Consider the following 12524-nt stretch of genomic DNA (forward strand, 5'->3'; position numbering starts at 1 on the left):
TCTGTAAAAGTTAAAACTGAAAATGCAGAGGCCCAACTGCAGTCTTGTTTTCCTCTGCTTGAAAATCATATGATATTTTAAAGGACAGCATAGCAACCATCTACAAGGTAGAGACAAGAAGATAGCATAATGTTAACATATGTGCAGCTGGTGCCACATCATAGAAATAATAATTCTTCTTAAAAATAGAAATCTCTTCCTTTTGAGACTTATGACCTTATCCCCCCGCCCTCCGGTTCTGTTTCACTAGCAAGCACAGTGCTGCATGGCTGCACTATCTAGCCACTGGAGTGATTCAGAGGCTCTTGAGCTGACTGAAAGGCATGAAGTTATAGCCTCCTGTGATGCTGATCCAGACTCTGGATCAAGATCATCTTTTCTGCCCTCACTCTCAGAAAGGAGAAAACCAGAACTTGGTCTAGGAAATAGTGCAACAAGTGAGATCAAGTGCTCTCTGTGCATATTTAGGGACCAAATGCACATTGCAATGCCATGTATAACCTGAAAGAAAGTAGGAACAGATTATGCATTGCATCGTAGTTTGAGCAGGATCTGCCTGGAGTAAGCCAGTCACAGTATTATATAGTCTCACTCTACTTTATGATGGGACTGGCCCTGAGGAAGGTTGATGATGATGGAACAAATTTCCAGGGAAAACAAATTTCCAGGGGAAGTAACTTATCCTCCACCCTCACTCTTTCCTATGGTGGTGTTGGATCTTCCACCTTTTCAACACACTTCAATAATGGTGAAACTGGAAGCCAACCTATCCTCCTAATATGGAGTTCTTAGTAATACAGCCACATTATATGGTATGTGTCCTCCCTCCTCACTGCTCTTTTTTTGTCAAGAGAAAATCTTGCTGGTAATAAGAAGCAATGCTAAACACTTTCTACAGAACGTTTCATTAGTTTTGACAGGATGGGATAATATACTGTAAAGAAATGTACAGCAAGGGTGAGAAGACAGAATAATTGTCCTAATAAATTCCCCAATACATACACACATAAAGACAGACTTTAAATTGTGCGTTTTCATGAATAATAGCAAAGGCAATAAAATATTGCTGAGTAACTTCAGTACACATTAATACACTCACACATATATATGGGGAATCATTGAACACAAACTTTCTCAAGCTTAGTGAAGTCTCAACTTACCAATTGCAATAACTAGTCAGCCTGCATAAATTCTTTCATCGTTTTAAGTCTAGTTTTCTGATTCAAATTTACTGGGGTGGGGGTAGTTTTGCACAAAGGACAATATGATGTACAGAAAACAGCTTATTTTATGTAAGGAGAGATCACTTTTGTGCAAATCAGCATTTCATAAATAGGGCCCAAATTATGAAAAATCTCCTAAAATGCCAATACATTCCTAAAATCTTGATCTGAAGTTAAATTGTTCTTGTATTCAAGAATGAAATAAATGAAGATTTGCATTCTGAGCATACTATCACAAATAATTTCCCTTGTAGGTAATTTAGTAATGGGAATATTCAAATTAGATTACTATCTTTAAAGGAAAGATCTACTCCCTTGCAGTGTCAAAAATGGTAGCCACTTCAATTTGGGACTAACAGTCTTTAATACCCAGAGACATAAACCAAGCATTCAGCTATCAGACCAAACTGTATTATGTTGCAGCATCACAGAAATGACAGTCAGAACTCAAAATCCACGTATTCTGTTCAATTAAGAGCACTTGAAGGGCACTTGAAGCTCATCTATACAGACATTATTATTTTTCTTTTTTCTCTTTCTTTTGAAATTTCTCTTCCATTTTCTGTTTTCTTTTGTCCTGAGAAAATATCACTTTGTGAATTAGATTGTTTGTATTAATTTTAAAAAATAATTTAAAAAATTATTTATAAAAAGAGGAAAAATCCTGGAAAGACAAAGCAATAAAGTCTTAACTGCCTGCCCTAACCATTTAATTTTCGTTCCTTAGAATAATTCAGGGTCACACAGGGAAAGGAAAAGGAATAGGACAGGTGAGCTCCCTTTCCAGAATTGTCCAAGATGTGCAAAAGCAGCTGAAAAAAAGAAATGAAATCTAAGCAAGAAAGGCAGGAGGACTTGATGGGAAGCAAGAGGAGTGTCAACCACGTTGAGGATCTCATCTTTTATAGGAACATTAAGAAAGGTTAATTTACTCATTTTTAGTAGGAGCACCTGTCTGAACATGAATGTTTCCAGAAGACACCAACATTGCAGATATGTGTATTGATTATTCTGACTCTCTCGTGAAAAAGAACTGATATTTCTTGGTTGCTATCCATCTGGGACTCCATGAAGAAGTGATCTCAATGCACATTTTGTTTTTGTCTCCAGTGGTGATGGAGATAGTGCTCTATTCATGCAAGCAATAAAGCAGGTGATAGGAAGCATGAAATGCTGTTTTTGGTTTTATTTTTAAAAGAGTAGAAAGATAGAGTTCCCAGGATGCATTGATCTAACCTCTTAACTTGTCACATATAGATATGAAAGAGCCTGCAAAAGACTGCAAAATATATAGCAAATATTTAGCAAATATATGTCAGAACCTCAACCATGGTAAGAGATATCCCAGTGCACCAGAACAGATTAATTTCAAGAGTTTCTAAAACTATAATAGTGAGTTTTCCCCCTGTGGCCAAACCAGGCTTAAGAGCTTCACTTGGATTAATAGCAATAGCATTTTAAAGCATTCAAAGTGCTTCCCATATCAGTAATCCTTACAAATGCCTTTACAAATACTAAGTAAACAGTATTATTATACCACAGTTTGTAAGCTAGGCATGAAGAATGGCATTTTACTTTAGGCTAGCTAGTGAGTTCATGGCTAAGGTCAACCTTGCTTCAGAGACTTTCCCAGCTTGAGTTCACACATAGAACTGCTGCATTGAACTGGTTTTCAAGTAATGCGGTTAAGAGAGGACATTGTATATAGATTTACCCCGTTCATTACCTCTCTCTTGGGATGTGGCACATTCTTTTTGTTTTTCAAACTTGCTCTTGAAACATTTCTGATGTCCCATGTCATGGCCAGAACTGCTCCCTATGAGCCATACATGCACCTGGCCAACTCAGTCATGTCTGCTGATGTTATAGACCAGCAAAGAAGGCTTGTTGCAAATGGCTTCCAGTGCCTCTGGCTCCTTCCTTGTTGTTTGGTTTGATATTGTGATATGGACTAAGGTAAAGGTAATGGTTTCCCCTGACATTATGTCCAGTCATGTCTGACTCTGGGGGTTGGTGCTTATCTCCATTTCTAAGCCGAAGAGCCGGCGTTGTCCGTAGACACCTCCAAGGTCATGTGGTTGGCATGACTGTATGGAGCGCCATGGACTAAGAGCTAATCAATAAAATTTACTTGCCTCTGGTTCCTTGGGCTTTGACATTTATTTTAATGGACATTGGTGAACTCAATACTGGTCAGATGTTTGGTTTTCAATGGACATTACCACTAACCTTACAATCCTGAAATTCTTTCTTATTTTGGTGGCTGTTAAGTTTTTCAAATTCTGTCATCCACTTCTGGTGTGACAACCAGGATACTGGGCATGTCATCACAACTCTCACAACATTTCAAAAGGGTCATGGTTTTCTTTATGGAATTCACAATACATTGCCTATATCAGAATATTTACTGCATAGTGTGGGACATGGCATAACTGATGCTCTCTCCTAATTCCAAATGGAGTGCTTCAGGCAATTTGAATCAGATGTTGTCATTGAACCAGAGCCAATAATAATAATAATAATAATAATAATAATAATAATAATAATAATAATAATAATAATATAATTTTATTTTTATTCCCCGCCCCATCTCCCCAAAGGGACTCGGGGCGGCTTACATGGGGCCAAGCAATATAAAAAACAAAACAATAAAACAAGTCAATCAACAATAAAACAGGTCATAAAAGATCACATACAATAAATATAATGATAACATCTTGGGTTGGCTCCAAATGAAACTGGGCCAAAAGTGCAAGTTGTGTCGGTAACTGCAGACCCATGGAATATTAGTGCAATGAAATAGTCAAGATCATCAATCTTACACTGGTTCCAAGCACAAGGAAGGCACACATGTGTAAAATTTATGACTTTAACACCTTTGGGCAAATCAAGGTGATATTTGACGAGTTCCTGTTGATCATGTTCTACAGTTTTGTGTTTCCCTACATAGGAAGGGTTTGACTCCACATTCCATTTGGGTGCATGCCTCTGCCCTGGGCTTCTAGTTCAAAGCTCTGGGGTTTAAAGACTGTACTAAATTATTTTTGGCTTCAAAAGATACTTGATGGATAGTACAGGGACCTGAGGCCTGTGAATCATTTTCCCCTACTGTTCATCATCTATGTTTATGTTTATGTTTTTCTTTCTATAAAGGTGCACTTTTTCATGCTTCTTCTTTAATTGCCTTTTTCACAGCTTAATGTATGTGAAGTGCAGTCCAAGGGAGAGAATTCTGGACAAGGACTTAAGTTTAGGGACATTCTCCATCATGCTTATTTTAAGGACTGTTCATCTAAAACTGATCAACAAGGTAAAGATCCAATGGTAAAATTACAGCAGTGCCAGGGTTTGCATTGATACTCAATATGGGCTCTTAATAATTTCATTTTGTTGAAAAGATGTCATTCCATCTTGCTATGCCTATTTAATCTCCCTTGACCAAATTTCAGTTTTGGTTGATCACCTCCAGGGCCCTTGATAAGCATAGCTTTCAGGGTGCAAAATTTGAACTCATTCACTTCACATTGGTCTTACCTCTACTTTTGCAGCTATTGATATATGCAGTCATATATTTTGTAATTTGTAATTTTGTATGTAATTTGTAATTTTGTATGTTTTTTGAAAGATCCCAATTTGTTGCCCATAAATGTAGATAAGCTCTTAAGAAAGGAATACTCAGAGACACCTTCCCGTTATCTTCCTCTGAAATACAGCCTATAGCATCTATCATTCCCTGGCACTCTACTTTCTGAGATCCAACTTCCTCTAGCTTTGTCTAGTTTCTGAGATCAGATGGGATCTGATGCTTTCAGCATATCCAAGTGGCTGAAAGAAACAGAATTTTAAGAAAAGTAAAGCCGGATTCCTATTGATTCTGTATGCTTTTGTAATGGTGGTGACTGCAGAAGGATAAATCTATGGAACATCTGTGAAGGAAAGAAAGCACTGTAGAAAGAGATAGCTCACAGCCAGCATATTTCATCTGACTCCCACACCACCCTCACATAACCCTGACTATTCAACAATTGCTACAGTTCCAATGTTCTGCAATCTTGGTCATGAGCTGCACAATAGGTTTCTATATGCTTTTATTTTTCCCCTTTGAAAAAACAAAAAGAATAGTGGAGGAAATTTATTTATGGTACCCAGCCAGATCCACTATTCCCAGTGGATTACATGCCCAGAGTCATCATCTCACTGGTCAAAGTACTGAGTAAAGGAAGAGGGAGCAAATCCTACTACACTTAGGATTCAGATGGCTCTTGAGTCCTGGCAAATTTGTTTTATTTACTCTTCCCCCTTTTGCTGTGATTTAGGAAAGGAAGGGTCAGACTGGATCCCAAGCTGTGAACATTCTGAATCCTGTCCTTCTGCCTTGTAAGGAGGTGAGATGTTCTTAAGAGGTCACCAAGGAAGCTCTTTGAGCCGGACTGCAGTCCCTGGTGGGTCTGACTTCAGTTCTACTTAGTGTTGGAAGTGATTGTTCAAATGCACTACAATCCTTATATCAATGAGGGACATATTCCTGGATTTTGTGTGAATATGTGAAACCATGATTAATAGTGAACCCTATTGAAATGAAAGACTCGCTGCTCAAGAATACCATAAAGTTATGCTGTAGGAGCCCCGGTGGCAAAGTGTGTTAAAGCACTGAGCTGCTGAACTTGCAGACCAAAAGGTCCCAGGTTCAAATCCCGGGAGCGGAGTGAGCGCCCGCTGTTGTTCCAGCTTCTGCCAACCTGGCAGTTTGAAAACATGCCAATGTGAGTAGATCAATAGGTACCGCTCCGGTGGGAAGGTAACGGCGCTCCATGCAGTCATGCCGGCCACATGACCTTGGAGGTGTCTACGGACAACGCCGGCTCTTTGGCTTAGAAATGGAGATGAGACCAACCCCCAGAGTCGGTCACGACTGGACTTAACGTCAGGGGAAAACTTTTACCTAACCTATGCTGTAGGACCTAGAAAATGATGAGAGATTACATATTTCTACCAGACTATGATGAATAAAACTATACAATCAATCAATCAATAAATGTATTGATTAGCCCTTAGGCCATATCACAATACCAAACCAAACAACAAGGTTTGATAAGATTTCATTATACTCAGTGTAGTAAGTTAAAATAAGACATATATAATAATACAGTAAATAAATATGATAAAACTGAATATATACATCATATTTCCTTAGCACTCCTACAATTTATTCCAATCAGCCCCACATATGTGGTTCTCAAACGTATTGTTTTGCTTAAATACAGAGCTTTTTTTTTTTCCGTGTCAGGAGCAACTTGAGTCGCTTCTGGAGTGAGAGAATTGGCCGTCTGCAAGGACGTTGCCCAGGGGACGCCCAGATGTTTTGATGTTTTTACCATCCTTGTGGGAAGCTTCTCTCATGTCCCCGCATGGAGCTGGAGCTGATAGAGGGAGCTCATCCGCACTCTCCCCGGGTGGGATTCGAACCTGGCAGCTTTCAGGTCAGCAACCCAACCTTCAAGTCACTTAGTCCACTATGCCATCTGTTTTATATGTTATTTTTGGGTCTTGGCCACACATAAAATATGTTGTTCTGATGTGAGATTCCCAATACATTGTCCGTTTGATATATGGACCAAGGTGCAAGTCTCTTACCTTCTGGTACAATTTTTACAATCAAATAATATGTGTGCTATATCCTGAATTTCAGTGGCTCCACAGATACAAAATTCTACAAATACAAGGGTAGAAAGATACCTTTGAAAATCTCGAATAATGCTTTAATTTTATAAAAGGAAATAAATACAAGGAAAGTAGGAAAAAAATAAGGAAATGGCAAAGGGGAAAACCAGCTAAAAAAGGAACCATTCTTTATATTGTTCAATGTATTTATGCTGTTGTTTTTGTAAATTGTGCTAGTCGGGCCTTGCCCCATGTGAGCCGCCCCGAGTCCCCGTGGGGAAATGGTGGCAGGGTACAAATAAAGTATTATTATTTTATTGTATGACACAGCAAACAAGATAGACATGCTGTATTTCATATTACAAAATCACAAGTTGAACACTTCCCAAATGTCTAGGACTGTGTGATGTATTTTCGGATGATGCGTGCAGATCCCAGTAGGGTGGCCTTTTGCAGTTGGCAGATGGTGATTTTGTCAATGTCTATTGTTTCCAAATGCCGGCTGAGATCTTTTGGCACAGCACCCAATGTGCCCATCACCACCGGGACCACCTGTACTGGTTTCTGCCAGAGTCTTTGAAGTTCAATCTTGAGGTCCTGATAGCGACTGAGTTTTTCCTGTTGTTTTTCGTCAATGCGACTGTCACCTGGGATGGCAACATCAATGATCCAAACCTTGTTCTTTTCCACAACTGTGATGTCTGGTGTGTTGTGTTCCAGAACTTTGTCAGTCTGGATTCGGAAGTCTCACAGTATCTTTGCGTTCTCATTTTCCAATACTTTTGCAGGTTTGTGATCCCATCAGTTCTTTACTGCTGGGAGGTGGTACTTGAGGCACATTATTATTATTATTATTATTATTATTATTATTATTATTATTATTATTATTATTATTACCATAGGGTCCATCTAAGTGGGCCAAATGAGTCAGGATGGGGCTGAATGGATTCTGTGGCATCCACATGATGCATGTGCCACATTCCATCTAATGCTTGCAAAGGCTGCATAATGAGGTCTTGTTCTAAGTTTTAAAAGTAGTGGGATGTTACAGAGCTTTTGCAGAATGTAACATTTTATTTTCAAAAAAAAAACAACAGATTTTCTAAGTTCTGTTATAAAGGATTCCAGAATTTTGTTTAGAATTCTAGTGAATGGTGTACTGGACATGAGAATGAGTTCCAAAAGCAGCAGGTGGAGTGTGAGTTAGGGGTGTGCAGAAAGAATTTTCATATAACAAAAGTTATAGATGAATTGTTATATGTCTTTGTACAAAAAACACCAGTCTTAATTTCTGGTGTGGCTTCTCAATTGATCACCACAAAAGAGAACCCTTCTAAGGCTATTTCTTTCTCTGTCCTTCTAACTCACTGTTTCTCTAATTTCTTTGTATTTTCAAATAGAGGCAGATATCAATGTTAAAAAATGTTGCTTGGATGCAGAAAGTTTTCAAAACTGCTGCACAAGACCACATGTGTTCAGACCTACAGAGGATGATCTTATACTTTGAAACAACATGAGCCTAGAAAACAATACAAAAATAAATTGCCAGTTGGAAGATAAGTTTCTTTCTAATAAGTGTTTCTTCCCTTCCCGTATTCTGAGTTATTGAGAGGTTTGATGGGGAGGGAATTTGCTGGGTGTTTTCATCATCTCTTCTTGCATTATGCTTTTAGAAATCAAACTGGAGTCTCACTCTGTAGTAACAAAGTGAACTAATCAAGAGAGTCACAGAGGGGGAGCTACAATGATTGTCTGCAAAGTACCTGTAAGGTACTCTGAGGTATGAAATGGGGCTCATTTACTTCAAAAACAATGGAAAAGGTGTTCCAGATTTTTTTTTCCTTCTACATTTTTTAAAGAGGCACTTATACACTTTTTATTTCAAAGAATAAAATTATCCTATGGGCCTTCCCTCCATAACAACCTAAAAAACTGTTTTCAGTTTACTAACTATAAAGAAACTTATATTCAGCTAGACTAGCCCGTCTTATTTTTTAGAATCATGATTCCCATGTGTCTCTTTGTTCTTAAATGAAAGAAATCACAACTTGTTCTCACAATATGATTCCTTATCAATTACAACAGAAATAATTCACCATAGAAGTAGGGCCTGGAGCATAAAGGTAATTTTGAGAGAGACAAAGTTCCCTTTTAGTGTTTAAAACTTTCAAACTTTTTCAAAACACGACTTTAGCTCATCCCATGTTTATAACACTTTATGAATATTTTGGTTAAAATTCAGTTTTTGCTGTTGTGTGCCATCAGGTTGTTTCTACTTATGCTGACCATAAAGTGAATCTTTAATGAGATTTTCCAAGGCTGAGAGTGTGTGACTTGTCTGAAATCACTCCATATGTTTCCAAAGATAAACAGGGAATCAATCTCAGGTCTCTAGAATTGTAATGTAGTGCTCAAGCCATGCATCAACAAAAGCAAAACCTGTAGGTTTTTCTAAAGTGCCCTTTGAGACTACAATTTCCAGAATTCTCTAATCAGAATCTGTTTCCAGAATTGTAGTCCAAAAGACAAAAAGAGTAACTTTTCAAAGCTTGGCAAAAATGAATGTTTGCAATCTTGTTGACCTTTAACAAATGTGTAACCTAGAGTTATGAACTCATGACTTTTTGCATTAACAATCCTTACAAGCTCCATAATGGTCATATAAAGATTAGGCTTGTGTAGTTCAGTCGAATTGCGATCCATTTCTGATATCCAAATTTTGGCAGACTTGCGGATTTGTTTTCACACACCTCCCAAAAAGGGGCAGGCTCCCAAAACCATTTTTTGGTCCACAGCCAAAAAATGCAGGTGGCAATTGTGTGTGTGTGTGTGGGGGGGGGGAGCTTCACAGGCTCCCTGTCATTTTAGGGCTATCAGAATGAAAATTGTCACATTTAAAGGACACATCTACCACAGTTAGCCCATCATAATGTTTGGATCATCCCCTGATTTCTAGAAATAAAATATCCTTTTAAAATTCTGCAAAAGGTACCCCCCCTCGCTGGCCCCACCCTGTAACTTCTCCAGGAGCAGCAGCAATTTTATTTTGATTAGGCAACAGCCAAATTATTATTATTATTATTATTATTATTATTATTATTATTATTATTATTACTATTAAATGAAATTAAGAAGGCAGAGAGATTGCAAGGGATATGATTGCTAGAGAAAGGCTGACAGAACTTGGATTGGTGATGTTTTGTTTGTACAATTCTTATAAATAGTACATATAACAATAATAACAATAATATTTTATGTCCTGATGGAGTTAGAGAGATGTGATGTGTTCTGTTGGCTTGGCAAGGCTTCCACAGAAGCCCAATAGTTTCATTATCATAGGCAACAGCCAAATTATTAAAAAGGCAGAGAGCACAGAGAGAAATATAATAAAACAACAGATAGAAGTGTGATGATTGCAAAGGAAAGAAATTATTAAGTATTGGTGGTAGGTTTAGGTAGGTGGGCTTTTCTGAGAATGAAGCTTTGCTGTTTTCTGGAATTCTTATAATTGTTAGTAACCATAATCTTTTAAAAGTACTTTCTCAAAGAGAAGAGGGAAGAGAGATAAGAGAAGAAGCTAAAGGTTTTAGCAAAGGCTAAAGGATGACTCAAATCTGAGAGTGACCCTAAAAGAAAAGCACACCCATCCACAATTCCCCAAACGCTACATACCCACACACCCATACTTTCCAACTCCCAGTCCCTAAATAGAAAATCAAGAAAATAATCTTGGAAAATCTAGGAAAATCAAAAAGTAAAATTAGATTCAATGAGCCAAGCCAAAAGCAAAAGCTGTGAGTGAGTGGCAAGACAATCAGACTGAAGCTCCTTTCTCTAGAGCCAGAATGCAACTGAGCAATGGAGGCGCACATCCCATTAAATAGACACAGCTTGTGTAAGAAAACATCACAATCTTCTTCTATTCTGATTGGCCGAACAGGTAGGGTTCACAGGGAACCCTTGTGCAAGCAACACATACCAGTCTCTCCGCGTGCCGCATGATCCCGAATAGAAGAGAGGTAGCCATGACCGGCAGCTGCGTGGTCCGTTTTGGTTGGAAAAAAACATGGTGGCAGCCCCCTTACTGTTACGGGTGTCCGAACAAGCCAAAGGCAAGCATCCAAAATGAATTCATGCACAGGCCTAATAGAGATCATGAAAGCCTCCCAATTCTCACTTACAGAGCAGCCAGAACTGTCATCAATTGAGTGTCTGTTCCCATTGATCAAAAACCAGCTTCCTGTCAGTCCCAATAGCAGCAGTTCAATGCAAGAGGGAATTGCAATATGGGTCTTTTTTTAGCTGTCTCATTAGCAACCATTCACAAGAGAGAATGAGACTGTCAGCCAGCTGTTTTCTCATCAACAGGGGAATAGACCTCTGTCAATAGCAGCAGATGCTACCTAGTAAGCAGATAATAGGGAGATCAAAATGGGAGTCACAATGTAGTACTGTAACTATGTTGCTTACACATTTGTAACACCCCAATGAGATTTTGGCCAATAAATTTTATATGCTTTTGTTCTGATGGATCATGATTTGTCCCCTCTTATTTGCATATTTGCATATTCACAAACAATGTCCATTGGAAATGCTGATATTAAAGTACAGTAGAGTCTCACTTATCCAAGCTAAACGGGCCGGCAGAACCTTGGATAAGCGAATGTCTTGGATAATAAGGAGGGATTAAGGAAAAGTCTATTAAACATCAAATTAGGTTATGATTTTACCAATTAAGCACCAAAACATCATGTTATACAACAAATTTGACAGAAAAAGTAGTTCAATACATAGTAATGTTATGTTGTAATTACTGTATTTATGAATTTAGCACCAAAATATCACGATATATTAAAAACATTGACTACAAAAATGGCTTGGATAATCCAGAAGCTTGGATAAGCGAGACTCTACTGTACCTATTAGAAGAAGGACATGGAGAATCAGGAGGAATCCATACAAATATGAGTACAATGTTTATGCATTTCCCTAAATGTATACAATGCTATGTGTATTTCTCCTAATATATGCATTACAATTTTCTCTGCCTTTTGATATGTGCATCTTTTAAATCAGTGAACAGTAGAATATCTTGAAAAAAATATGTTTTGTTCATATATTAATTCAATTGGTACAAATCATATTGATCAATGTTAAAATATAATGTGAATTGAAGCAGACCTACATGGAATTAAGATAGGAGCATTTACATATGCCCCTTATGCATGTAGGTGTGTTTTTATGTCATTGTAGAGGCAAATATTCCTATCACTCCTGCACAGTGCCTCAATTCACTCAACTTACTTTAAGGTCTCAAAGCTACCCCATACTGTGCTTCAACAAGAGCGGGCAGGATTGGAGACAGTCTGGAACCCATTCACATACCCCACCAGACACACAATGGTTAGAGATGCATTAAGACCCTGTGTATCTCAGGCCTGATATCAGCATTGTGATCCAGCTATGTGGAGACAGATCATCTCCAATCTTGAGTGCACAGTTAAGCACAGAATGCCTGTGTGGGGTGACTTTGGAGCTTTAAAATAGATTGAAGAGATAATACATGGATCAATATAATTATAAAATATAGATATTTACACTACTATGAACTGAGGCCATGATTCCCCACCATTACCGTTT

General features: G+C 38.1%; 1 long non-coding RNA gene across 1 annotated transcript; it reads left to right on the forward strand.

Moving 5' to 3' along the window:
- Positions 1-714: 714 nt before the first annotated feature.
- LOC134298696 (uncharacterized) lies at positions 715-5659 on the forward strand. Its single transcript, XR_010005808.1, has 3 exons — positions 715-2145; positions 4419-4533; positions 5540-5659. It is a non-coding gene; the product is annotated as an uncharacterized LOC134298696 (long non-coding RNA).
- The last annotated feature ends 6865 nt before the right edge of the window (positions 5660-12524 follow it).

Source organism: Anolis carolinensis, chromosome 4 (assembly GCF_035594765.1).
Source record: "Anolis carolinensis isolate JA03-04 chromosome 4, rAnoCar3.1.pri, whole genome shotgun sequence".
NCBI lineage: Eukaryota > Metazoa > Chordata > Lepidosauria > Squamata > Dactyloidae > Anolis > Anolis carolinensis.